A 27,157-nucleotide genomic window follows, 5' to 3' on the forward strand; every position below is an offset into this window, starting at 1 on the left:
ATTGGTAAATGCTTTCAAATGATGATTTAATACTTTTAATATCAGAAAAATAAGAACTTATCAACTCAAAACCACCTAAAGCTTTTAGATGTCTGCAAAAATTACTGATATAAACACAACTTGGTGCAATTAAATAAGTTGTCTTCTTTGAAAAAAGAAATTAAAATTAATCTAATGAATGTAAAACCTTATCAATTTAATATCACTTGTTAAAATATGAATATCCAAGAGCTCAAACATTGCCTGTTTGCACGCATCACACCACTCATTCAAGGTAACTTTCAAGCCTAAGAAGACCAGCAAATTATTCTCACTAAAATTAGTTGATCTCTCTGCGGACTTCCCTGGTGGCTCAGATGGTAAAGCGTCTGCCTGTAATGTGGGAGACCCAGATTTAATCCCCGGGTCGGGAAGATCCCCTGGAGAAGGAAATGGCAACCCACTCCAGTACTCTTGCCTGGAAAATTCCACGGACGGAGGAGCCTGGTAGCCTCACTTTCTGTAGACCTATGCATCACAATGCCCATTTCCAAAAATCAATGTTGTTTTCTCATTCAGTAACATAAAAATCCTTCTCAGTGACAAGGTTTTTCAGCCTTCCCTCCTGTGGGTCAAAGTTAAGGATTTCCTCTTGCACAGAACTCTGAATGTGGAAATGGATGAACTGTATTAATATCAACCAACCCATCATCTGTTTGATTTGTACACTCAAACAATTAGAGCTTATAACCTCTTGTAAAAAACTTTATTTCCAAAAGATACCATGATGTTGAAATTGAAATTCACAGAGATAATATTAAAAAGGAATTAACTATGTTTTCAGAGGATTTTATCTTATATTCAGGCTTTGGTCATGACCCATGAACAGTATGAAAGGCAAAATGATAGGATACTGAAAGAGAAACTCCCCAGGTCAGTAAGTGCCCAATATGCTACTGGAGATCAGTGGAGCCTGGCGTGCTGCGATTCATGGGGTCGCAAAGAGTCAGACATGACTGAGCGACTGATCTGATCTGATCTGATCTGATTGTCTCAAATCACTTGTAATTTGTAGGTTAAAGAAAATCATGAAAAATTTTAGTTTAGTAATGTACATTCTAATATGAGAAAACAAAGTAATTTATAAACTCTAATGTATTTGAAGTTAGGAAATATATGTTAAGCATCTAATTTACATTGAATTGAAAAAGGCAATAAAAGTCTGATTAACATGATCTCCTTAGACATATGTTGAATAAAAGACTACCTTAATGATGATAATCATATTTTATGCTTTAATTTGGAGTTAATTGTGGAAGTTTTAGTGTTTTAGATATACAGTATTTATGCATCTTAAAAATAAAATAATTTTTATTTTATATGAAATTCATAAGAAGGCAAAACTCTAAAAACGTAAAAACTCTAAAATCCAAGCTGAGTGAAAATAACACAAGATTTATGATACATATGCATACTTGTTGGCGGTTCTGTCTTATAATAAAGTCAGAGGTTGCAAAGAAACATATATGAATTACCATTTCCTTTTGTACTTATTTTATATATATAAAACACATATGCTTATTGCATCATATATGTATGTATACATATAGTACCTACATATACATATAAAATGCACACACACACCCAACACTACATCTCCTGGACTCTAGAAGCAGAATGGCACCTCTCAACCACAGTCACCCTCACTTAACATTTTAAAGGCACAGTTACTCCATCCTTTAATAAGGCTGTTTTTAAATTTTGAATCATTTCCTCTAGCTTTCCATGGTAAAGTATATTTTTTAATATTTTATATATATAGAAAAACACTGAATGACCTTATTAGCTGCAGGCTATAAATGCCACAAAACAGATTTAGAAATTGGAACATACCCAGCATAAATGGTTACCAACAGTGAACTGGAAGGCATACAAAACAGGGCAGTAAAGCCACCACACAATATGAGGAAAATCATTAAACGATCTGGAAAAGCATCAAGATGGCTGGCCTCTTTGTAGTTCCAGCACAAAGACTGAGCCTTATTTCTAAATATTTTCCCTGGTGGGGAATAACAGCTTGAAAATAATCCCAGATGTATTCATTTGTGTAACCATTTGCTTCTTGTAGCATATAGGCATGGAAAAATTATTGAAGGCTTCAGTTCTGGACTTGTATTTTTTAAATGTCAGGCTTTTGAAAAATAGCACCATTTTTCTTTAAAACCGTTCATTTACCTGGAATGTTGGCCAGCAGGCCTATAATATGGACTTGGTTTTGTTAAGATTGAAAAAATGCCCAATGGCAAAAGAGGAATGGGCAATTTCAGTGGATATAACTAAATGTGAACCCAAACTTAAATGAGCAAATGTCCAAGCAGGGTGAAAACCAGTGCTTTTATGATTCTAAGCTAGCCAAGGAATTCTAGATCCTGTTAAAGAAATAGCAATTTAGAGAAACAGTAATCTAGAAATTTTTCTTTAAAGATACTGAAAGCAGACCATTTGAAATAAAGTTTAAAACAGTTGACTTTACACTCAGGGATTTTTTTTTTTTTAATCATCCTTTCATTTTGAGATGATTCTAGATGTTGAGACAAGAGTTCCAAAAGCTACAAGTCATTTCTGAAAATCAGTTTTAAAACACAGTTAGATGAACACATTTTTTAGTTCTGTCAATTGTTGACAAATTCACTTGAACTTTTCGAGTTCTAAAAATGTTTAAATTATCTGCTAAGTATTAATTCAACTTTCTACATTTGAGTAAATGTTAATTTTTTTTTAAAGTAGTGTCTCTGGTAAGGGTGGGGCAGGTATGTGTCTGTGTGAGTGTGTGTGTAGGGAGGAAAAAGGGGAATGAGATTTTAATCAGTGTCATGCTTTTCTCCTCACTTGATCAGATTTTTGTTGTTGTTTTAAAGATCAGTAGGAAATAGCTCACATTTTTAGACATTGTAGTGCTGAAGTGTTGTTTCATTATTATTATAAACTAGACTGTTGTTTAGAATGTGAAGTGGTATGTTTGAACCCATCATCCATTTGACAGATATTTAATGAGCACCTGTGTTATGCCAGGCAGTTTTGCAACCACGGTTTCAGCAGTGGCAAGGAAAACTCTTGTGGCTTAGATGGTGTCACCAGTCCAGGTTCGATGCACGATGCTGGATGCTTGGGGCTGGTGCACTGGGACGACCCGGAGGGATGGTACGGGCAGGGAGGAGGGAGGAGGGTTCAGGATGGGGAGCACATGTATACCTGTGGCGGATTCATGTTGATGTATGGCAAAACCAATACAATACTGTAAAATTAAAAAAAAAATGTTAGCTATAAAAAAAAAAGAAAAAGAATCTCCAGCCTACAGTGCTGGAGACCCGGATTGGATCCCTCCATCAGGAAGAGCTCCTGGGGAAGGGAATGGCAAGCCACTCCAGAATTTTTGCCTGGAGAATTCCATGGATAGCAGAGCCTGGCAGGCTACAGTCCATGGGGTCGCAAAGAGTCAGACACCACTGAGTGACTAACATACATAGACACAAGGAAGTCTGAGTACATCATTCTTCAGACGGCTTCTCAGAAAAACTAGAATCATAGTCCTGATTATCTAAGGAAAACAACCTGGGACGAGAAACAGAGTATTTTTCTCATTGACATACTCAATATATTTTGTAAGCATGACATCAGTTTCCTCATAATTGATGTAAAACATTTTTCATCTGAGTATGTATAACTGCTATCCTGTAGCTTAGAAAAAAATCTCTTTGATTCAAGTGATCTCTTGCCTTGAGATATACTATTATCCACAGGATGATGACACCAGAAGGAATGGATTGGATTAATTTTTTCAAGCGAAAATAAGGAACTCAATCTAAACTATGTAAAACTCACCTCACTATGATTTATTGCTTTTTTCAAACCATTGAAGCTGCAAATAAAATTTATGACGGAAGAATAATAAATTAGGACTGGATAAAGGCATAATTTTAGGCCTCAAGTTCCTTGTACAGTTAGATTTTAGCACATAAAATGGGGAGCAGCATAATACTAACAAGTTAATAAAGTCAGCCAAGTGCTGACATGTAGAAACATTTTTTTTAAAACAATGGGTCGGTCCAGTCAGTTAGCCTTGTTGACAACCTGAAATTTCAAAACCTTCATTACTTACATTCAATGAACATTAAAAATGTAGAAAAGTTCATAAATACATGCAGCAGAGGTTCACTGGTCTTAGAATATATTTGGGGAGTGGGGGTGGGTAAGTTGCCTTTAAAGTCAAAACTGTAAAATTACCACATAATAAAAGCCTGTGCTTTGAACGCTAATTGCCCATTTATTTAAAAAAGAGGGAGGGGAAAGCTCTCTTCTTACAACTATGAGAGTGTGATGTAGAAACTTTCTTAGGTTTTCCTGAGGTGTGTTTTATGTATTTTTGTCTTTACTGCGCTTTTCCATTTATTCTTGATTTTAATGTTACTAATATGCATAGTATCAAGAAGGCATTATGTCTATGAAGATTCCTACTGTGTTTTAATTGAGAGTAAATTGCCTTCAATAAATGGGGCTTCCTACTGGCCTGGAAAGCTGGCCCACCCTAGTGGCCAGGCACAAACGGTCGTTTGAAGAGTTAAACCGAGGCACGATAGCCCACTTTGTCAGCTGCCTAGAGGGAAGTTGTCAAGTCTGGGACCCTGCTGCTTTATTCCTATAACTGTGTTTTAGAAACACCTCACAAGTGGAATTGTGGTTGCCTCATCCAGAAAATGTGGAAAGGATTAATGTGGCATGTAAAACAAATCACTCCTGAGCTCAGCTGAGAAAGTGGGTATTAAAAGCACTGCAGTCAAAAGGGCTTTAGTGAGAGGGTCACGGTGATATACAGTCCGCATATGTTGGGCTGGTAATGCTTCAGGGTGTTTGGAAATGGTAATGGTCCATGGGTGTAAAGTCTTTCAAGACCTCTTAAAGGCACATGTGTTTCTTGAGCATGTCCTCCAAACAAGGGCCTGTTATGGGCTAGACTCACTGAAGCTTTTAAACTTTATTGATTGGTTTGTGGGATTCCAGGTTCACTTACTGCTTAAAAAGAGAAGGAAAGAAAAAAAAAAAAAACCTGTTGATAAACATGGGCAAGAATCCCACTTTAATCTCAACCTTATGAATCAATAAACAGTGTGGGATGTTGCCTCCTCATCGATTACAGTATGCACTGTTTATTTTTATTATGGAAGTGCTTGCTAGTTTTCCGAGTTAATGGCAATAGATCTGGGTTGTTCTTCTAAATCCAGGTGCTTTGTAGATTTATTTTTGAGGGGGAAGGAAAGGGAGACGTGAAGATTTCTTGCTATTTGAAATACGAACCATGCTCTTAATAAAAACTTGTGGGTTTCAAGTTGAGAGAGAACAAATAAACGTGCTAAGGGTAATTTCATAAACTGAAATGACTTTCTTTGGTATTCCCACTTTAGGAATCAGTTCATTCAGAGCTTATATTATAATGCAAATATGTAATTCTAGCCACAGTTGAATGAATGCTTAAATAAATAAAATGCAGTAGTTTTCTACATAGCAGTAAACTATTTTTTTTTTGACCAATTCTCCTCTGTTTGGTTTATATTTGCTCTTTTTTATGGGACACTTATATTTTTTCCCCAGAAGGTTAGACCTCATCCATTCATCCATTTTTCTAAATAACCTACTCCAAAGGATCATGCAAAATCTTTGAAAAGATGAAAGCACAGGCAAAGGTTGCAATAAATAAGGAATGATGCATTTAAATAGTTGTCAGCACATGGACTCAAAACAAGCATGTGTTTTTGGGTAAGACCTGATAAAATATCAAGACAGGTTCGCAGGAAGTACTAGTTAACTGACCTAAAAATCTCATCAGTGAAACTAAACAAATAAAAATATTATGTGAGACTGGAAAAAGGCAAGGTAGGGTGCTTTTGTGTTTGGGTTCAGTGCTCCTGAGTTTGGCCCCAACTTACAACCATGACTGCAAATATTTTTTCACCAACTTCAAGCATGACGTTATTCGCTACCTTTGCTTTACTGAAGGCCTGGTAAAAGTCAAGATCAATAATTTCTCAGGACCATTTCCACTCTACACTGAAATTACAACCAGCCTGAGGGACAGAGCAGATATAAAATTTCTTGCCTCCTCTGTAAAACTCATAAAGCATCTACATTGCTTTGTTTTTTAATTGAACTTCCCGTCTTAGTCCCATTGACGTCACTACTCTCTGACAAACACATTTGACCAGGGGTGGGGAGGTGTATGGTGAGCGCCTGTGGTCATTGTATTGGAAATGAAGTGGATGTGTACAGAAAGAATATGGAAATGTCAAAATAGCTAGGTGGTAAGAACAAGGGAAGCTGCCAATATCATTGTATTTGGCTATGCAAGCATGGAATATTATGGCTATGACTACTTGATATTCAGAGAAGCAACTAATGTTGCTGCTGTCCACATGCCCAGCTGTGGCTGAAAAGGACACTCACAGCCTTTTGTGCAAAATGCTCTGTATAAGAGTCACTGTTCATGCACCAGTTGTTCTTACTGCCTTTGATCTTCAGATCCTTTTATTTTATGCGAACAGTCTTCATCAGCCAGAAGCAAGCATGAGTCTACAGCCTTATCTTCTCAATTTGCTTATAATTACCCCTCCAAGAAATTTCTGCCTTAGATATAAATGGAAAATGCTTTAGATATTTGTGCTCTCTGTTAGAAGCCACCGCTTCCATATGTAAAACTACTCAAAATTTTCTATTCTACGTTTAGCATTTTTCAAATAATTTCCTGAATATGGTAAACATCCAGAGGGTCAAAGTGCAGTGCCTATCTGTTTCATTTTATTGGGATAGTTTCTTTTCCTACTGGAATGATGATAGCAAGTGGATGATCTTGACAACGGTCTTTCCTTTGTCGTTAGGTATGTGTGAGTCTGTACGTGTATGTGACATTTTAAACTGGAAAGGGTTCCGGGCCTGAATGATAGATTCTGAGACATCTAAGCAAGTTCTGAGTTGGGAAAATCCCTGTGCTCAAGGGTTCTGACTTGGACTGCTTCCTCAAACGCACTAATTGGGGACCTGGACTGTGTTGAGCTTTGCAGGTTTCCATGTCTCCCAGACACACTGCACGTGAGGGCAGACTAACCCACACCAGGATGTGCTGCACACCTGTACAACAGATGACCAATTTTAAATGTGCAAAGAAAAACCTCCACAGAAAAACATGATGTTTCCTTCACATGGTATACATACAATTCAGACAGCTCAGGGGCTAAAGCATGCCATTTCACTGTAAGTTTTCATTGCTAAAGACATTTTATAGGGCTTAAATTTTATATAGTCCAGTATCAAGTAGAACTCCTAATTGCGTAACTTCAAAGTAGACATGTGAGCCCAACTTTAATATTATTTTAGTGGCAATCACTGCCCTTCCAATTGTTCCTATGAGGTCCTATATTAACATTATTATTGGGAATTTTATTTAACTTCAATTTTAGTGAGACCTGTGCCTCCTCCTTTGAGTAGGAGTTTGAACACTTGAGATTGAATTGATAGAGAAAATCAAGTCTGAATCAGTTTATAGCCCAGAGGTACATTGTGAATCCCATAAAGCATTGTTGCAGGAACCTGGTTAGTGTTCTGTACACCTGCTTAATGTTTTTTTCATCATCACAAATGTCAAAGTGCTCAGTAAGTCACTGGGGTTTGAATGACAGCCGTGCGCTAAGCAAGAAGTTATGTTTTTTCACTACCAAATTGGACCATAAATGATGAAAAAGAGGTCAAAAAGGAAGTATGGAACCATACAAATTTGAAAGGGGAAACTGCTAATAGCCATAAACCCGGTGCAATCAAAGGCTTGGCAAGTCATTGCAAATTACCTGCTCTGTGAATTACTGATCGCACTGCATTATGATATAGAACTTTCTAACTCCTTTCATCTGTAGCAACAGGGTTTCTAATAGCTCACAGATCAAAAGCAAAACACTGCCAGTGGAATTCTGATACAAATAAGCCAAGGTTGCACAAGTATAATCCATGTGAACAAAATTTTAATATACATCCAATATTGCTTTTGGTCAGTGGATTATTTAACATAGTTTATGTATTTTACAAACCACACTTAACCAATACAATACTTAATGAAAGTGAAGATAGGTAAGGTATGCCTGACTAATATAAAAGGAGGAGTGAACTCTTACATGATACTTTCGTTAGGGACTAATGTAAGTTGGTGTGCCATAAGCCAGATCTTGGCAGTCTTTCAGATGGAAGATGTCAAGTCCCTAAATCTTTTTCTTCTAGCCCAAAACTCAGACATGTGGGAGTCGGGGGTACTAAAAATTACCCCTCCAAATATTTTTCTTACTAGGGAAAATATCTGTATCAATAAGTTTCTTTTGAAAAATATAAAATGCCCATTAATGGAGAAGTCTGGCGGTCCTTTGCATGCCACTGTAATCAGATTGTTTTCCTCCAGCCTCTTTGCTAGAGATCAGGGGTACTGATTAAATGGACATATTTATTCTACATAAAAAAGCCCAGGGAAAAGAACACACACACACAAAAAACCTTGAACTATCAGATACATTATAGCAAAGACTTGGCTCAAGTGTTGCCAAGTGAGATTTTTGCGCTGATGCAAAAATACCCTGGTGCCTGGGAGGTGAAGAGGAAGAAGCAGATGAAGCAGACAGCTGCCAAGGAGAGAGTTTCAGTTATACTGTACTTGGATCTTTTGTACTTGATAATAACTGACAGAGTCACAAGTGAAAATTATTTCCTTATTGGTTCTTGGATCTAAGTTCTTATGTAACCCACTGCAGTTTTTTTGTAAGGATAATTTTTTTTTAATTTGTGATAATTATTCAATTAGTGTTACTCCCTGCCCTAATGTTGAAAATACAGTGAAATGAGAGCTAGCATTCTTATAGGAAATGCATGTAAGTGGCCACACTGAGATAAACAAAGAATACAAATTGCAACAGTTCTATAAAGAATATAAACAGATGGCCAAGAAAGGTATTCTTTAATATTTATTTTTATTTATTTATTTGGCTGTGTCGAGTCTTAGTTACAGCACTCAGAGTCTTTAGTTGTATACAGCATGTGGGATCTAGTTGTTGCAATGTGGGATCTAGTTTCCTGACCAGGGATTGAACCTGGGCCCTCTTGTACTGGGAGCATGGAGTCTTAGCCACTGGACCAGGAAAGTCCCTGAGAAGGTATTTGAATAGGTCTGTTCCCTGAGGGAGAATGGTCAGGAAATGCTCATAGATGAAATGCTGTTTAAGCTGGGATTGAGTCAATATGAAAAAGCGAGACGTGTAAAGAGCAGGGTAGATGGGAAAGATATGACGCAAAGAAGAATAATACAGGTCCAAAGTATGTGAAGGGCCAAGGGTAGTTGACGAAGAGCAAGAAATACCATGTGGCTGGGCCACAACAAGCAGGGGAGAATAGATGATGATGAGGGCAGATGATGGAAGGCTGTGAGTCAGAGTGAGGAAAAGAGCAACATGTTATAACTAGCTATTCTAGGAAGAACAAATGATCTGCGAGAAAGCACTGAAGCAAAACCAGCTAGGTCAACATTGAGGTGCCCAAGTGAGATGACGGTGGTTTGGATGAGGGTGGTGGCAGTGGAGGAACACAGAATTTAAAGCAATCTGACTCTGCACCCAACAAATCCCCAGAGAAGTTGTGAAAGGCTTCCTGTCATTGTGGCACAGTAGCCCAACCTTCTGGTTAAGGTGTCCCAGTGAACGATACTCTACCCCCAATCTCCAGACAGAGGATCTGCCTCTCTCAACAGTACACCCTTAAAATTGGTGTGAAAGTTGCTTAGTCGTGTCTCTTTGCGACCCCATGGACTGCAGCATGCCAGGCTTCCCTGTCCATCACCAGCTCCCAGAGCTTGTTCAAACTCAAGTCTTTCGAGATGGTGATGCCATCCAGCCACCTCATCCTCTGTCGTCCCCTTCTCCTCCTGTCTTCAATCTTTGTCAGCATCAGGGTCTCTTCCAATGAGTCAGTTCTTCGTATCAGGTGGCCAAAGTATTGGAGTTTCAGCTTCAGAATCAGCCTTCTAATGAATATTCAGGGTTGATTTCATTTAGGATTGACTGGTTTGGTCTCCTTGCAGTCCAAAGGACTCTCAAGAGTCTTCTCCAACACCACACTTCAAAAGCATCAATTCTTTGGTGCTCAGCCCACTTTATGTTCCAACTCTCAGATCCATACATGACTACTGGAAAAACCATAGCTTTGACTAGACAGACCTTTATTGGCAAAGTAATGTCTCTGCTTTTTAATATGCTGTCTAGGTTGGTCATAACTTTTCTTCCAAGGAGCATCTTTTAATTTTATGACTGCAGTCACCATCTGCAGTAATTTTGGAGCCCCCCCCCCGAAAATAAAATCTCTCTGAAGTGATGGGACTGGATGCCATGATCTTAGTTTTTTGAATATTGAGTTTTAAGCCAACTTTTTCACTCTCCTCTTTCACTTTCATCAAGAGGCTCTTTAGTTACTCTTCACTTTCTTCCATAAGGGTCATGTCATCTGTGTATCTGAGGTTATTGATATTTTTCCTGGCAATTTGTCTTTATCTTTCTGACTTATTTCATTTAGTATGATAATGTCGAATTGCATCCATGTTGCTGCAAATGTCATAATTTCATTTTTTTGGATAGCTGACTAGTATTCCATTGCGTGTGTGTGTGTATCTTCTTTATCCATTCATCTTTTTTATCTTTATCCATTCATCTTTCAATGGACATTGATGTTGGTTCCATGCTTTGGCTGTTGGACATTGTGCTGCTATGAACAATAGGGGTGCATATATCCTTTTGGGGGGTACATTTCTTTATTGCAGTATAGTTGCTTTGCAGTGTTGTGTTAGTTTCTGCTATACAGCAGAATGAATCAATTACACGAGTATATATATATATATATATCTCCACTATTTTATATTTCCTTCCCATTTAGGTCACCACAGAGCATTGAGTAGAGTTCCCTGTGCTATACAGTAGGTTCTTATTATCTGTTTTATACATAGATGTGTATAGGTTGATCCCAACCTCCTGATCTGTCCCACCTCCCCATTCTGAGGCGTGCATGTATCTCTTTAATTTTGTCTGGATATGTGCCCAGGAGTTGGCTTGCTGGATCATGTGGTAATTCTTAGGTTTTTAAGGAACCTCCATACTGTTTTCCGTAGTGGCAGCACCAACTTACATTCCCAGCAACAATGTAAGAGAGTTCCCTTTTCTCTACACCCTCTCTCCAGCATTTATTTGTAGACTTTTTTAATGCATTTACAAATTTTTTGAAGTACAGCTAATTACTATGCAAATCTCTTTGCTCTGCTCTGATGCAGAGCAAAGTGACTCAATTGTACACATGTAGACTTTCCTTTTTTAATATCCCTTTCCATTGTGTTTTATCCCAGGATATTGAATATAGTTCCCTATGCTATATAGTAGGACCTTGTTTCTTATCCATTCTATGGCTAGTAATTTTCATCTGCCAACCCCAAATTCCCAATCCTTCCCTCTCCTACACCACCCTGCTTGGCAACTACAAGTCTGTCCTCTATGTACATGAGTCTGTTTTGTACATAGATTCACATGTGTTATATTTTAGATTCCACATATAAGTTATATGGTATTTGTCTTTCTCTAACTTACTTCACTTAGTATGATTTCTAGTTGCCTCCCTCTTGCTACAAATGGGCATTATTTCATTCTTTGAGCAGCTGACTAGTACTCCATTGTATATATGTGCCGTATCTTCTTTATCTGTATGGACATTTGTCTCCATGTTTTGGCTATTGTGAATAGTGTTGCTATGAACATAAGGGTGCATGTGTCTTTCTGAATTATAGTTTTGTCCAGGTTTATGTCTAGGAGTGGAATTGCTGTATCATATGGTAATTCTATTGTTAATTTTCTAAGGAACCTCAATACTCTTTTCCATAATGACTACACCAACTTACATGCCCTCCTGACAGTGGAAGAAGATTCCATTTTCTCCACAACCTCTCCAGCATTTATTGGTAGACTTTTTAATGATGGCCATTCTGACCACTGTGAGGTGGTCCTCAGTGTAGTTTTGATTTGCATTTCTCTAATAATTAGTGACGTTGAGCATCTTTTCATGTGCCTATATGCCATCTGTATTATTCTTTGAAGAAATGTCTATTAAGGTCTTCTGCCCACTTTTCATTGGGATTGTTTTTTGTCGTTGTTGTGAAAGACGATTCAGACTGTCAGATGGCTGAAGGTTATCACTTGGCCTTTCTTGCAGTGCAGTGTTTGGGTGTCATCATCTATCTTGTTGTTCAGTCACTAAGTCATGTCCAACTCTTTGCAACCCCGTGGACTGCAGCACACCGGGCCCCACTGTGCCTCACTGTCTCCTGGAGTTTGCCCAAGCTCATGTCCATTGAGTCAGTGATGCTATCCAACCATCTAATCCTCTGCTGCCCTCTTCTTTTGCCCTCAATCTAGCCCAGCATCAGGGCCCTTTCAAATGAGTTGGCTCTTGAATCAGGTGCTCAAAGTATCAAAGGTTCAGCATCAGTTTTTCCAATGAATATTGAGGGTTGATTTCCTTTAGGATTTACTGGTTTGATATCCTTGCAGTCCAAGGGACTCTCAAGAATCTTCTCCAGCACCACAGTTCAAAAGCAAAAGCATCAGTTCTTTGGTGGTCAGCCTTCTTTATGGTCCAACTTTCACATCCATAGATGACTACTACATAGCTTTGACTATATGGGTCTTTGTTGGTAAAGTGATGTCTCTGCTTTTTAATACACTATGTTTGTCATAGCTTTTCTTCCCTCATCTATGAATCACTTCAGTGTCATTTAGGGCAAGAGGCTGCTGAACCAGGATGCCAGCCACCCCAGGCCCACCTTCCAGGGCTGAGTGACTATCATGCTGTAAACCTGAAACTCTGCTGAGGCCATGTGCAGGAAAGTTCTAAAGAACAGTCCCTGAACCAGGAAGCTGCCTGTATACATGCACGCCAGCCTTTAGACCATGTAAGCTCAGTCATGCTCCCAAACAAGTGTAAGTTCTATGATGCACTCATTCCCAACAGGGAAATGGGAAGGAAGTGGAAGCAAGGAGAAATAATAAACAACTGGCTTCCCATGAGGATTGTTGAATTTTATCATGAACATATATTTTGGCTAATATTTACAATATGGCATATGCTGGCCTCTTTTTGAGGAAAAGAATATACAGAAATGCTCCTAAGTTCTTTTTCCTATCCTGCACAAATGGAAAAAAATAAGTTCAGAAAGCACAAGTTCACTACCTGCCTCCAGTTCAGGTCAGTTCAGTCGCTCAGTCATGTCCGACTCTGCAACCCCATGAATCGTAGCACGCCAGGCCTCTCTGTCCATCACCAAATCCCGGAGTTCACGCAGACTCACGTCCATCGAGTCAGTGATGCCATCCAGCCATCTCATCCTCTGTCATCCCCTTCTCCTCCTGCCCCCAATCCCTCCCAGCATCAGAGTCTTTTCCAATGAGTCAACTCTTCGCATGAGGTGGCCAAAGTACTGGAGTTTAAGCTTTAGCATCATTACTTCCAAAGAACACCCGGGACTGATCTCCTTCAGAATGGACTGGTTGGATCTCCTTGCAGTCCAAGGGACTCTCAAGAGTCTTCTCCAACACCACAGTTCAAAAGCATCAATTCTTCAGCGCTCAGCTTTCTTCACAGTCCAACTCTCACATCCATACATGACCACTGGAAAAACCATAGCCTTGACTAGACAGACCTTTGTTGGCAAAGTAATGTCTCTGCTTTTCAATATGCTGTCTAGGTTAGTCATAACTTTCCTTCCAAGGAGTAAGCGTATTTTAATTTCATGGCTGCAATCACCATCTGCAGTGATTTTGGAGCCCCCCAAAATAAAGTCTGACACTGTTTCCACTGTTTCCCCATCTATTTCCCATGAAGTGATGGGACCAGATGCCATGATCTTAGTTTACTGAATGTTGAGCTTTAAGCCAACTTTTTTACTCTCCTCTTTCACTTTCATCAAGAGGCTTTTGAGTTCCTCTTGCCATAAGGGTGGTGTCATCTGCATATCTGAGGTTATTGATTAGGTGATAAAATTAAATGTATAATGACAGAGAAACAGGCATATTAAAGCAATGAGGAAAGATTACCATTAATTTTGATTAAAACACCTTAATATTTCTTTATGAAACACGACTAGCTGATGTTCCTCAGTTAATGCATTTGCATATTTAAAATACTATCACAACCATTTTATCAGAGTGTAACTTGTCCAATATTGAGTCGGAATTTGAGTTCCTCTGATTTTCAGTCTCTGTTTGCTATTTGTGCTCATTGCTAAACTCCTGTTTCATATTCACAGAATATATTTACATATTTCTCAATGCATGGGTAGGCCCAATGCATATCCAGAGGTGTCACAGAAGGTTAATCAAAATCAAAAGAGTATGTTTTTGTGTATACATACACGTATTGCACTATTTTTGAACAACAGTCTGTATTTTTTTCAGTGTTTTTCCACAGTGTGTATTTTTTCTCTGAAAAAGAGAGTTTGAAAAGAATTGCCAGATCTGTCTTGGAACTTCCATTTTAAATTCAAAACAGATTCCCAAACGTCTACTGGGATATATCTCCAAATACGACAAAGAATGTGCACCTGTGATTACCTAAACCGGCCAAAGAAGGGCACCAGTGCCTCACATAAATGTTGTCACAGATATTTTTTATTTGGTTATAGAATTTTATCAGAAATCCCATGGCTCGGTGGAGAATTCTATCTGTCCTACAGGTCTACTTCTTGTCTTTAGATAACATTTTACAGCAAAAACCTGACATATTGCTTCTGTCACCCTTTGGCCACTAAAGGAACTTAAAACAGCACAATGGGTGAATAATAAGGAGACAAAGGGAATTTTCTGCTCTTTTGGCTCAGTCCATGCATGTGGTCATAATTTTCCAACTTTATGACAATAAAGGGAATGAATTTCTCTCTCCACTGCTCCTTCCCCAGTTGATCTTCCACTGTTTAGCAGTTGGCCGTATGTATTATAGAATGATTAAATAAGCTAAAGGGTAACGAACGAGATGGCTACTTGAGATTTACAAGGAAATAATGAATGGTGGAGAAAGAGTAGCACGTTTGAAGGGCAGGTTCAAAGAGGCACTAACCAAGGTGGATGATTATCTTACAGTTTCTGAGAGCCAAATAGAAAACTGAAGAGACCCTGACATGTCTCAGGCTAATTTGTTCTGTTGTGTGCTGTGGCTGATAGGATAGACCCACATCAGCCTGGAGTAACTGCAATAAAAATCTTATTTTCTTCTTTATAATTGTAGGCTACACCTTATAGTCCTTTACCTGATTTATCTATGAATTCTCCATACCATTTGGATGGTTTTTAAGACTGAGTTTTCAAACAACTACTTACATGACACAGTGATTTTACTTGTATTCAGTATTGCTCAGTTTTCAAAACCAGGCAAAGAAAACAGTCACATTAAAAAAAAAATGTACAAAAATACTGAACAGAAGGATGGATAAACAAATTGTGGTATGTCCATACACTGGGATATTATTCAGAAATTGAGGAACAAACCACTACAACCCCATTGATAAATCTCAAAAACATAATGCTAAGTAAAAGATGAGTAGTTACTATGAGTAATTACCATGTGGTTCGTTTGACCATGAAAACTAAAATGCCTGAAATTATGATATAAAAACTGGAACAGTAATTGTCTCTCTGGGCAGAGGGCTAGGAGGTGAGGGTAATGTTGGATTTGGCGTAGTAATATTCTATACTTTGAAAGAGGTTTTAGTTACATGGGTGTAGAAACACATCAAAAATCATCAAATGATACACAAGATATGTGCATTTTGCCTTGTAAGTTGAACAAAAAAGTCATTAAATATTGAACCCTGGTTGATAATATTCATAGTTTTGAGGTGAACAGCACTGAGACTGCAATTAACTTTAAAATGCATCAGAGTAATGATATAGATTAGTAGGTAGAGAGGTGAAAAGTAAAGAAAGCAGAATTATAGAAACTAGATGCTAAATATATGGGTATTCACTGCACACCTCTTTCAAACTCTATTTGGAAATTGCCATAATTAAAATATTAGGAAAAAAATTAGGCATCACTGTTTTCCTTTTTCCTTTGTGTTGCTCCCGAAAACTTAAGAGTTGAAATGAAAAAACCAACAAAAATATTGGCTACAGCTCTCTCAATGAACAAGGCTCTGATGTTCTGCTTGCTATTCTGTTTAAGCCAGCACTCCATGATAATTTAACATGGAAGTGAATGACTTCCTTACCCAGAAAGGACTATATTCTCACAGTGAAGAACAAGCATGCAAAGCAATGATGGAAGTGCGCTGGCCAGGGATACATGATGAACCTGCTATATGAGAGCCCTGCTCACAGACCTTCCCCGTGGCAGCGAGCAAACAGTACGGGTTCTTCCTCTACAAAAAGGGACAAGTAGATATAGTGATTAACTACAAGGTTTTGAAGTCAGGGGCATGCATCTAAGTTTGCATTTGGGCTCTTCCTGCCATTAGCTTTCTTTCCCTATCAATGTTATTGAACTTTTTTCCATGTTTTGGTTTCATCATTTACCAAATGGACGAATTATTTGACATTTACTCTTGAACGTATTCTGAGGAATAATGAAGTACTGAGGTTATTATTATCACACGCAGACACACACAGAACTGGAGAAGAGAGAACAGAAATGGATTAAGTGTGATGGAATTTAAAGAAAAGTAAAGTTTTAGAGCAGAGGATAATGACAAAATAAGCTAGAAAGAATCAAACTATCAGACTGCACAATTCCTGGTTTTCCCATGACTGCTTTTTTATTTTCTTTTTTGTACTATGTGGGTTACAGAAGTACTTTTCCCCCTTGAACATTAAAGCGGTGACAGCAATGATTATTCCTAAGCACAGGTCTGAATAAAAAGCCATACTATGGAATATTTTACTCTCCCTGCAAATCTCCTCACAACCTTCTCATAAATAAATGGGGCTAGAGTCAAGAAAACTATGTTAAATCCCTCCTTTACTGTTTGGACTGTTCCCAAATCATTCATCATGAATACAGGAGGATGGGGGCTTCTCTTTGGCATATATCTTAGGGAGGTCTGGCAGGGTTAAGGGAAAGAGACAAAGGAGCCTGTGCTCAAATAGCCAGGGTATTTTTGCCAATCTAATGCTTTTAAAAATACATGCACAGTATACTTTTGTCAGGAAATCCTCAGGATGCTTACAGTGAAGGTGGTGAAAATTGCTTAGGCAGCTCAAAATCGTATCTAGAGCTTTTTGCAGAACAGTGTTCTGACAAGTGAAGATGAGAATATCCATCTCTAGATCTTAAACTCAGTGACCCTGAGAATTGGCAGTAATTTTTTTAAAATTGGATTGGAATCGAGTAACTCTTTAAATGTGAGTGGTATCTATTTCCATTCTATCAGTATTTCTGGGCAAAGAGGATGACGTTGTACAGGCCAATTTGAGGGCAAAAATATCTTGGTCCCAGGGAAACTAGGCATGCTGTATAAGAGTCACAAAATTCATGATAGATTGCTCTGTGCAATTGCTCTTAAGGATTCCATGTCCTATTTTAAATCTTTGAAATGAAACTTTATGCCACAGGGTCGTCAATGAGAGGAAAGGGTAAAGGAAAAATATAAAATAAGGCTGAAGCAAGACAGCACATCTGTTACGGTATGAATGGCTCTTACAAATTCTCTTCCTTTCACTCAGAAACGTCTTATTGTTAACTGTTTTATTTGGGTGGGGTATACATTATTTATGGGGTTTAGAGTAGAAGGCCACCATGTTTTATCTTTTTCTGGCTTTTATGCTTGAAAAAACAATGCTAAGTTGTGGTTGTGTCAAGATAACTTTAAGTGAAAAGTACATTTTAAAATTTCTTTAATTAAACATGATCAAAGGCACCCTTAAAGCATTTGAATGAGCATTTTGCTAGTTATATGGCACTGTCTCTATTCTTTTAACATGGCTATTGGCTCAATGAACCTGTTGTTGGTTCAACAGTTCCTTCTGCTATGAACGACCAACATTTTCCACTCTTTGAAACTTAGTGTTTTACTATATACAGATGAAACACACCTGTTTCTGATATACAACCACTTTCAATTTTTGTTAACTGAAAAAATTCATGAAATGGAAAAAATCTGTGTACTCCTTTCTGGTGTAAAATATAATTTGGAGATTCATGTTGTTGATTAAAAAACAGTGAGCACCTACTGTGCGCAGAAGGCACTGTGGGATTAATTCAACAAATCTGAACATGTTTATGGAGCACTAACTCTGGGCCGAGCCCTCTTGCACGATCTGAAAGGTGGGTTATGAAAACAAAACAAAGCAAAAATACAGAGACAAACACCAGTAACAAGCAGGGAAGGAAGCGTGATAGAGTGTGCTGGGGGGTGGCCTGACTTTTAGATAGGATGACCAGAGCATTTGGTATTGGGGGAAACAAGATTATAATGGGAAAAGGTGAAGAAAGATTGGGAAGAAAATGAAGGTGCAGACAATATAGTTCGTTGTGGAATATCTTTCCCAACAGAGGGAGCAACAAGGGCCTTGAAGTGGAGGAACACTGAACACTTGAAGAAGAGGCCAGTGATGCCATAGCTGAACACCTGGAGTGGGAAGAAGCATAGATGAGTTCATAGAGGTAACAGGGAGCCAAATTATAGTAGGTCTTGAAAGCCATTGAAAAGGCTTTGTTTTTACCACGAGCAAGATAGGAGCCTTTGGAGGGGTTGAATAAGAGAAAGCATTATCTAAGTTTTTAAAAAATTACTTATTTCAATTAATTTTTATTGGAGTATAGTTGCTTTATAATGTTGTTAGTTTCTGCTGCTGCTAAGTCGCCTCAGTTGTGTCCGACTCTGTGCGACCCCATAGACGGCAGCCCACTAGGCTCCTCTGTCCCTGGGATTCTCCAGGCAAGAACACTGGAGTGGGTTGCCATTTCCTTCTCCAATGCATGAAAGTGAAAAGTGAAAGTGAAGTCACTCAGTCGTGCTCGAATCTTAGCGACCCCATGGACTGGAGCCCACCAGGCTCCTCCATCCATGGGATTTTCCAGGCAAGAGTACTGGAGTGGGGTGCCATTGCCTTCTCCAGCAAAGTAAATCATCTATACACATATCCCCTCTTTTTTTATTTCCTTCTCCTTTAGGTCACTACAGAGCACTGAGTAGAGTTCCCCGAGCTCTACAGTGGGTTCTCATTAGTTATCTATTTTATACATACTATCAGTATTGCACATATGTCAATCCCAATCTCCCAATTCCTCCCACCAGCCCCCTTCACGTTGGCATCCATACATTCGTTCTCCACATCTGTGTCTCTATTTCTGCTTTGCAAGTAAGATCATCTATACCATTTTTCTAGATTCCATATATATGCATTAATATACATATTTGTTTTTCTCTTTCTGCCTGGCTTCTTATTTGCTTTGCTCCGTATAACACTCTCTAGGTCCATCCATGTCTCTAGGCCCAGCTAATTTTGTTCCTATTGGAACAAAGAGGCTGAGTGATATTCTATTGTATATGTAATACATCTTCTTTATCCATTCCTGTGTTGATGGACATTTAGGTCTCTTCCTTGTCCTGGCTATTGTATGCAGTGCTTCAGTGAACACTGGGGTGCATGCATTTTTTTTGAATTATGGTTTTCTCCAGGTCGATGCTCAGTAGTGGGATAGCGGAGTCATATGGTAGTTCTGTTTTTAGTTTTTTGAGGAACCTCCATACTGTTTCTTTATAGTAGCTATAGCAATTTGCATTCCAGTCAACATTGTAGGATGGTTCCCTTTTCTCCACATCTTTTCCAGCATTTGTTGTTTGTAGATGTTCTTGATGATGGCCATTCTGACCACTGTGAGGCGATACCTCATTGTAGTTTTGATTTGTATTTCTCTAATAGTGATCTTAAGCATCTTTTCATGTGGTGTTGGCCATCTGTATGCCTTCTTTGGAGAAATGCCTATATAAAAGTCTCCTGCCCATTTTTTGACTCAGTTTTTTTTTTTTTTATATTGAATTGCAGGAGCTATTTGTATATTTTGGAGATCAATCCTTTGTCAGCAAATATTTTCTCCCATTCTGAGGGTTGTCTTTTCATCTTGTTTATGGTTTTTTTTGGCTGTGCAATACCTTTTAATTATTCCTAAATCAGTATAGTTGCCCTGTTGCATACACACACACAGTAGTATGTGTATGTAGAGACAGAGAAATCAGTCAGCAAGCCACTGAGTATACCAGATGAGAGACAATTATGGCTTGGGTCAGGGTCATAGACATGAAATGCCTAGAAGTAGATTCTGGATATATATTTGAGATTTGCAGAATTTACTGAAAGATTATATGCATAAATTAAGAGAGAGATGAATCAGTGATTCTAAAATGTCAGTTGCCATTTATTACAGAAGAGAAGGTAGGAGGTAAAGCAAGTTTTGAGGGATGGCAATGGGGGCAGGGATTGGGATTTCTGTTTTGGACACATTTCACAGGAGATGCCAAGTGAGGAGGCAAAGTGCAGATGACTCAGCATGTAGGTGGGGAGAACCATTGGGAGCTGAGGTCAAGGTCCAGGCTGGACACACATATTTGGGAGTCATCAGCATTGAGATGATATTTAAAGCTGTAAAATTCCATAAAATCATCTTGGGAGTGAGTGGATATTGATCAAGTACCAAAATGAAGCTTTACTAAATAGTGAAGAATCCAGACTGATAAGCTAGAACCCAAAGAGGGGGAGGGAATGAGACACCAAGAAGAAATGGGCAGTGAGCAAGGAGGAAAACTGAGAAAGCATGAGGTCCTAGAAGTCAAGTGGCGAAAAAAAAAATGGAATGAGGATTATAGAAACAATTCTTAACCTTATAAAGATACAATGATATAAAAGTATTCCAAATTTAGTAGAGTAAGTGGTAAGTGCTACAAAAGATCTGTATTTCTGGCTGCTACAGTCGCCTACAAAAGGGATTCCTGACCCTCAGTTCATGAGAGGCCTGCATGGAGTGGGCAGCATTTACACCCAATGTTGAGGGATGTGTAGAAATTTGATTGGTAGAAGTGGAGGAATAGAAGACAGTTGTATCAGAGGGAACCTTTTACTAAGAAGCTCAGAGAAGGGAAAGGATGAGTATATTTGAGGAACAGCGAGTAGTCAAGCTGGCCTGGGGTGGAGAATGTCCAGACCACTTGCTGCACACATCTAGGGCAGGTTGCCAGGGGCTGATAAAGATGCTCAGATTTTGTTATGTGGTTTTTGTTTCTTTACCAACTCTTCAAAGCAATGGGTATAAGAAGTCTTAACCCTGAACCTTTCTTTTCAATCCTTTCTCCCAATCTCTCACCTACCAAATCTTGTCTTCTCATCTGTAAATACAGTAACAGTCATGCACAAACTCTATCTGTTTAGCAACTGTGGAGTTCTTGTTCTAAGGTAACTCTGGTAGGAGAAAAGAGAGTAACATGTGCAAAAATAATCACTGTAGTAGGAGTTGCTTCTGTGTTCCAATTCTGAAGTTGGAGGAAAAGGGTAGAGAGAGAAATAAGAATAAGATAAGGCTCATTCTTTGAACAGTTGCACAAATTTCTGAGGTCACTTTGCCTTAATAGCTGGAAAATAGAAAATTCATGCTATATATTTGGAATTTGGCCCAGCACAATCTGACCTGTGCCCCAGTGCCATGGAGACGAGAAAGTTGTGTTGCCAGCATCCAGATACAAAATTCCTTAAAAATAACAGTCGTCACCTCTGGGGCCTGATCAACTCATGGCACTGAAGAAAAAGAAACATGAGGAGGAATCACATGAGATTTTCTTCTCAGTAACAGACAGGAAATATATTAACAGATTCCATGCCTCAAAAAAATGAACATGGTAAATTTCATGTGAATTTTAATTTTAGGGTCAATTTCATGAGTTTTCCCCCCTCATCTTTGTATTCCCAGTGACTTAGTGGGATGAACTGAGTCAGAGGACCTATTATCCATTTCGAACTCAGTCACCAGTTTAAGCCCCCTGGTCTCTTTGCACTTCATGGGTCTTATTTGCAAAATTAAGGGAGGGGACACTGGTATAGAAGAAAATGGGAAAGTCATCCTAAATCTGTAGGATTTGGAGTCATACATATTTGGTAGCTATAGGATGCTGTGCAAACTACTGAGTGTCTCAATTTCAGTTGCTGAAACACAGATTGGAAAGAATAACAGCTCTCACCTAGTGCTGTGATGAGGATTAAAAGAATTCATGTACAGAAAACTTCTGGCACATAGTAGATCCTCGAATAAATACTCATTTCCTTCCTTCTCTTAATTTGACCATTTTAGTTCCAATATAACATCAAGCACTTATTTTGCAGAATATTTTTTGAAAGAAATTACAGAATTTACCACTATTTGTTGTTTTGAATTTTTAAGAAATGGCATCTGCAGCCTCTACGTTTAGGGTGAAAAATAAAGAATTTGCCCGGAGCGCGTACTACATGAACAGTGAGGAGAAAACTGGTATTCCCCTCGGGAGATTTAAGATTATTTGGGGAAAAAAGAGGAAGGAAGGAAAGGAGGAAGGAAGTTAGTTGATAAATAGTTTTAAAGTCTATAAATTTAAAATAAACCAAATAAGAGAAAGAAGAGTATTTGTTCCACTGTCCTTCCCATTAAGATGTAGGTTAGGTACTAGGGCTGGCATGACACAAACATCTATCTTCTTCCTAAAATGGAAAAACAAATTTTATGAAAATGAGTGAGTTAACAGCAGGAATGTCAGCTCAGTCAATGACTCAATGCTCTTGTAAAAGGAAGTGTATACTTTACTACTTTGGCCTTTCTATATTTTTCTTATTTTGTCTGACTACATATTGCAGACATTCTTTTCAGTTAGCAAGTAGTCTAATTTGCAGCTGCTTTTATAAAACCAAAGCTTCCCTCCTACAAATGAAAATGTTCAAGTCCTTCGATCTCTAGTATCATAAGGTTTGTTATTTCAGACATGTAAAACACCCAGAGCACGAAGAAAACACAATGAATGGCCACCATCCCTCAGCGCCATCCATTACTCAGCCGTTTCAGTTTTGTCATACAGTATGAAATATAAATGGAGAAAGAGAGGAAGGGAGACAAAGCAGTAATTTACGCCTGTCTAGAAAGTTTGGCACTGCAGCCCCAAGTACAGGGAGCCATTTACAGGAGAAAAAGCGTAACCAGAGACTATGGAAGTGTGGAAGGTGAGATCATCCACCAGCAGCAATCTTTCAAATTCATAGACACTTGTGGATTCATGAGGTGAGAATGAGCAGTGCAGAGGACTGCGGAATTCATTTCCAGTGTTTGACTTTGTTAACACACATTCTCAAGCTGTCTTTGTTATGAGATAGCGCTCAACTTCTTAGTGAAAAAAAATCCGTATAGAAAATATCCCCATTAATTGGAAATAATAATAGTGTCAAACATAAAAAAGACCACAGGACTATTTATGTAATTCTAAAGTATTATTTAAAAGAGAAATATATATATATATATATATTTATAAATACATATAAAACATATATATTCTTTTAAATATATAATTATATATCTCCTATATATAATTATATGTGTGTGTGTGCATATATATATATTTATTTAGGAGAAGTTTGCACTAATCATCTTTTTTTAAAAAATCTTTACCTGAATTTTTAAATGATTAATTTGAATTAACTAATTGTAATTTATTTGAATGTATTTGTCTTCATTAAGAATAATCAAAACTTGTCTTGAAATGTCTTTTAACTAAACTTTTTTCCAAGGCAGAAATAAATCTATCAGTGATTTAATAGGACAAGAAAAGTAATTTATGGAATGAAGCAATGATCCATTACCTTTCTCACACCTTTCTCACAAAGCCTTGCATAGATATTATGTCAATTTCAAAATCAGAAGAAGGAAATGCTAATATATGTTAGTAGTTTCTCTAGAAACTGGCAAATCAAAATCTAGGAATGAAACGATGATACTGTGAAAGTGTTAGGGGGTGAGAGAGGGAAGAAGAGGTAGCATCAATTATAGCTTTTGGGGTCTGAGTGTGTACCAGAAAAATTAAAATAACATGTGTCAGTAAAGTGTCATTTGTTCTGAAGGACTTGCCTGACAATTCAGAGATTTTAAAGTAGTTCCTCTTCTGGTGTCTGCTTCCTGGTGGGTGAGGTTGGTCGAGATTTGTGCCATTATCCCCTTGCTAGGGAGTCTGATTTGGAGAAGGCAATGGCAGTCCACTCCAGTACTCTTGCCTGGAGAATCCCAGGGACGGAGGAGCCTGGTGGGCTGCCGTCTATGGGGTCGCACAGAGTCAGACACGACTGACGCGACTTAGCAGCAGCAGCAGCAGGGAGTCTGATTGGTGTGGTGCTGACCAGAGCCTGCCAGCATGTAGCGCAGGGTCTGCTTTGCTCTGTGGGTGTCAATGCGCCTGTCAGGGGTGGGGTCTTGGAGGAGAGGCCTCCAGGTCTGGTGCTTAGCTGTGTCTGTGATCTGCAGCGAGGTAGGCAGATTGCAGCACTCCCCTGGGGAGAACAGCCACTGAGTAGTCCTCCCCTGGAGCTGCTCACCTGTGAGTGTGCTCTGCTGTGTCCCCATCACCCGTTGTGCCAGCTCACCAAGTGTGCTGTAAACATGCGGCCTTACGACTACACATGATTAATCCAGGTGATTAAATTAGGGGTAAGATGAGGAACATCTGAAAGGATAAGCAAGGACTTTAGCTGTCTAATCCAGAGCTTTTCAAATATTAAAGTGCACAAGTCACTTGGGATCTCATTAAAATACAGACTACGAATCAATTTGGGGTGGGACTCAAGATTCTGTCTTTCTCCTAAGCTCCCAGGCCATGCCAATGCTGCTGATCTGTGAAGCACACCTTAATTAGCAAAGCCTCAGATCATGACACAGGAAGAAAGTTTATCAGAGAAATTGCATCTAGAGAAGTCTGAATATCACATGATCTTTCTTTTTTTTTTTTTTTTAGTATTCATCCCACTTGCATAATATCTAAGACAGAACTATGTCATACCATATTCTTTTTTTTTTCTGAAAAATTTCACAATATAATGTTGATAGTTTACCATGAAGAAATTAAGAAAAGAGAATAGTTTCTAATGTTTATCCATGTATTGACTGTTCGTAGTGCTCTTTACTCCTTCCTGTATTTCCAAGTTTTGTTTTGATATTATCATCATTCATAAAGGACTTTATCATTTTTTATAGCTCGTGCATGCTTCCTTAGCTTTCATTTCTCTGAAGGTGTTTTCACCCCCATTTCAAAAGATACTTTCAATGAATATCTATTACAGAATTGACAGCTTTAATTTTTCAGCACTTTATTATTTTTTTTTATTTGATAAATTTAACGCCTTTTATTGCCATACCTCATTTTACTGTGCTTTGCTTTAGTGAACTTTATAGATACATGTTTATTTATTTGTTTTTTCCTTGTTAATTTTCTGTTTAGTTGATCTATCCATTAGTGTGAGTGGGGTATTAAAGTCTCCCACTATTATTGTGTTATTGTTAATTTCTCCTTTCATACTTGTTAGGATTTGTCTTACATACTGCGGTGCTCCCATGTTGGGTGGATATATATTTATAATTGTTATATCTTCTTCTTGGATTGATCCTTTGATCATTATGTAGTGACCTTCTTTGTCTCTTTTCACAGCCTTTGTTTTAAAGTCTAATTTATCTAATACCAGTATTGTGACTCCTGCTTTCTTTTGGTCCCAATTTGCATGGAAAATCTTTTTCCAGCCCTTCACTTTCAGTCTGTATGTGTCCCCTGTTTTGAGGTGGGTCTCTTGTAGACAACATATGTAGGGTCTTGTTTTTGTATCCATTCAGCCAGTCTTTGTCTTTTGGTTGGGGCATTCAACCCATTTACGTTTAAGGTAATTACTAATAAGTATGATCCCGTTGCCATTTACTTTATTGTTTTGGGTTCGAGTTTATACACCATTTTTGTGTTTCCTGTCTAGAGAATATCCTTTAGTATTTGTTGGAGAGCTGGTTTGGTGGTGCAGAATTCTCTCAGCTTTTGCTTGTCTGAAAAGCTTTTGATTTCTCCTTCATACTTGAATGAGATCCTTGCTGGGTACAATAATCTGGGCTGTAGGTTATTTTCTTTCATCATTTTAAGTATGTCTTGCCATTCCCTCCTGGCTTGAAGAGTTTCTATTGAAAGATCAGCTGTTATCCTTATGGGAATTCCCTTCTTTGTTATTTGTTGTTTTTCCCTTGCTGCTTTTAATATTTGTTCTTTGTGTTTGATCTTTGTTAATTTGATTAATATGTGTCTTGGGGTGTTTCTCCTTGGATTTATCCTGTTTGGGACTCTCTGGGTTTCTTGGACTTGGGTGATTATTTCCTTCCCCATTTTAGGGAAGTTTTCAACTATTATCTCCTCAAGTATTTTCTCATGGTCTTTCTTTTTGTCTTCTTCTTCTGGAACCCCTATGATTCGAATGTTGTAGCGTTTAATATTGTCCTGGAGGTCTCTGAGATTGTCCTCATTTCTTTTAATTTGTTTTTCTTTTATCCTCTCTGATTCATTTATTTCTACCATTCTATCTTCTAATTCACTAATCCTATCTTCTGCCTCTGTTATTCTACTATTTGTTGCCTCCAGAGTGTTTTTAATTTCATTTATTGCATTATTCATTATATATTGACTCTTTTATTTCTTCTAGGTCCTTGTTAAACCTTTCTTGCATCTTCTCAATCCTTGTCTCCAGGCTATGTATCTGTGATTCCATCTTAATTTCAAGATTTTGGATCAATTTCACTATCATTATTTGGAATTCTTTATCAGGTAGATTCCCTATCTCTTCCTCTTTTGTTTGGTTTGGTGGGCATTTATCCTGTTCCTTTATCTGCTGGGTATTCCTCTGTCTCTTCATCTTGTTTAAATTGCTGAGTTTGGGAGTCCTTTCTGTATTCTGGCAGTTTGTGGAGTTCTCTTTATTGTGGCGTTTCCTCGCTGTGTGTGGGTATGTAGAGGTGGCTTGTCAAGGTTTCCTGGTTAGGGAAGCTTGTGTCGGTGTTCTGGTGG

The 27,157-nt window shown here is 38.3% G+C and overlaps 1 protein-coding gene and 1 long non-coding RNA gene across 5 annotated transcripts in view; one reads left to right on the forward strand and one right to left on the reverse strand.

Annotated features, from left to right (window-relative positions):
* Positions 1 to 27,157, forward strand: part of LOC133245900 (uncharacterized) — a 187,799-nt gene that overhangs the window by 138,230 nt on the left and 22,412 nt on the right. The window lies entirely within an intron of this gene.
* The window catches only part of CRPPA (CDP-L-ribitol pyrophosphorylase A), a 454,696-nt gene continuing 449,497 nt past the window's right edge, over positions 21,959 to 27,157 (reverse strand). The window contains exons 24-25 of one of the 3 annotated variants that reach the window (XR_009735807.1): positions 24,666 to 24,793; positions 21,959 to 22,793 (exon numbers count right to left, since the gene is read on the reverse strand). The gene's annotated coding sequence lies outside the window, so the exon portion shown is untranslated. Of the gene's footprint in view, positions 22,794 to 24,200; positions 24,794 to 27,157 lie in introns of all 3 variants that reach the window. The other 2 variants (XR_009735808.1, XR_009735806.1) reach the window with 2 other exon arrangements.

The sequence above is a fragment of the Bos javanicus genome, chromosome 4, assembly GCF_032452875.1.
Source record: "Bos javanicus breed banteng chromosome 4, ARS-OSU_banteng_1.0, whole genome shotgun sequence".
Lineage (NCBI taxonomy): Eukaryota > Metazoa > Chordata > Mammalia > Artiodactyla > Bovidae > Bos > Bos javanicus.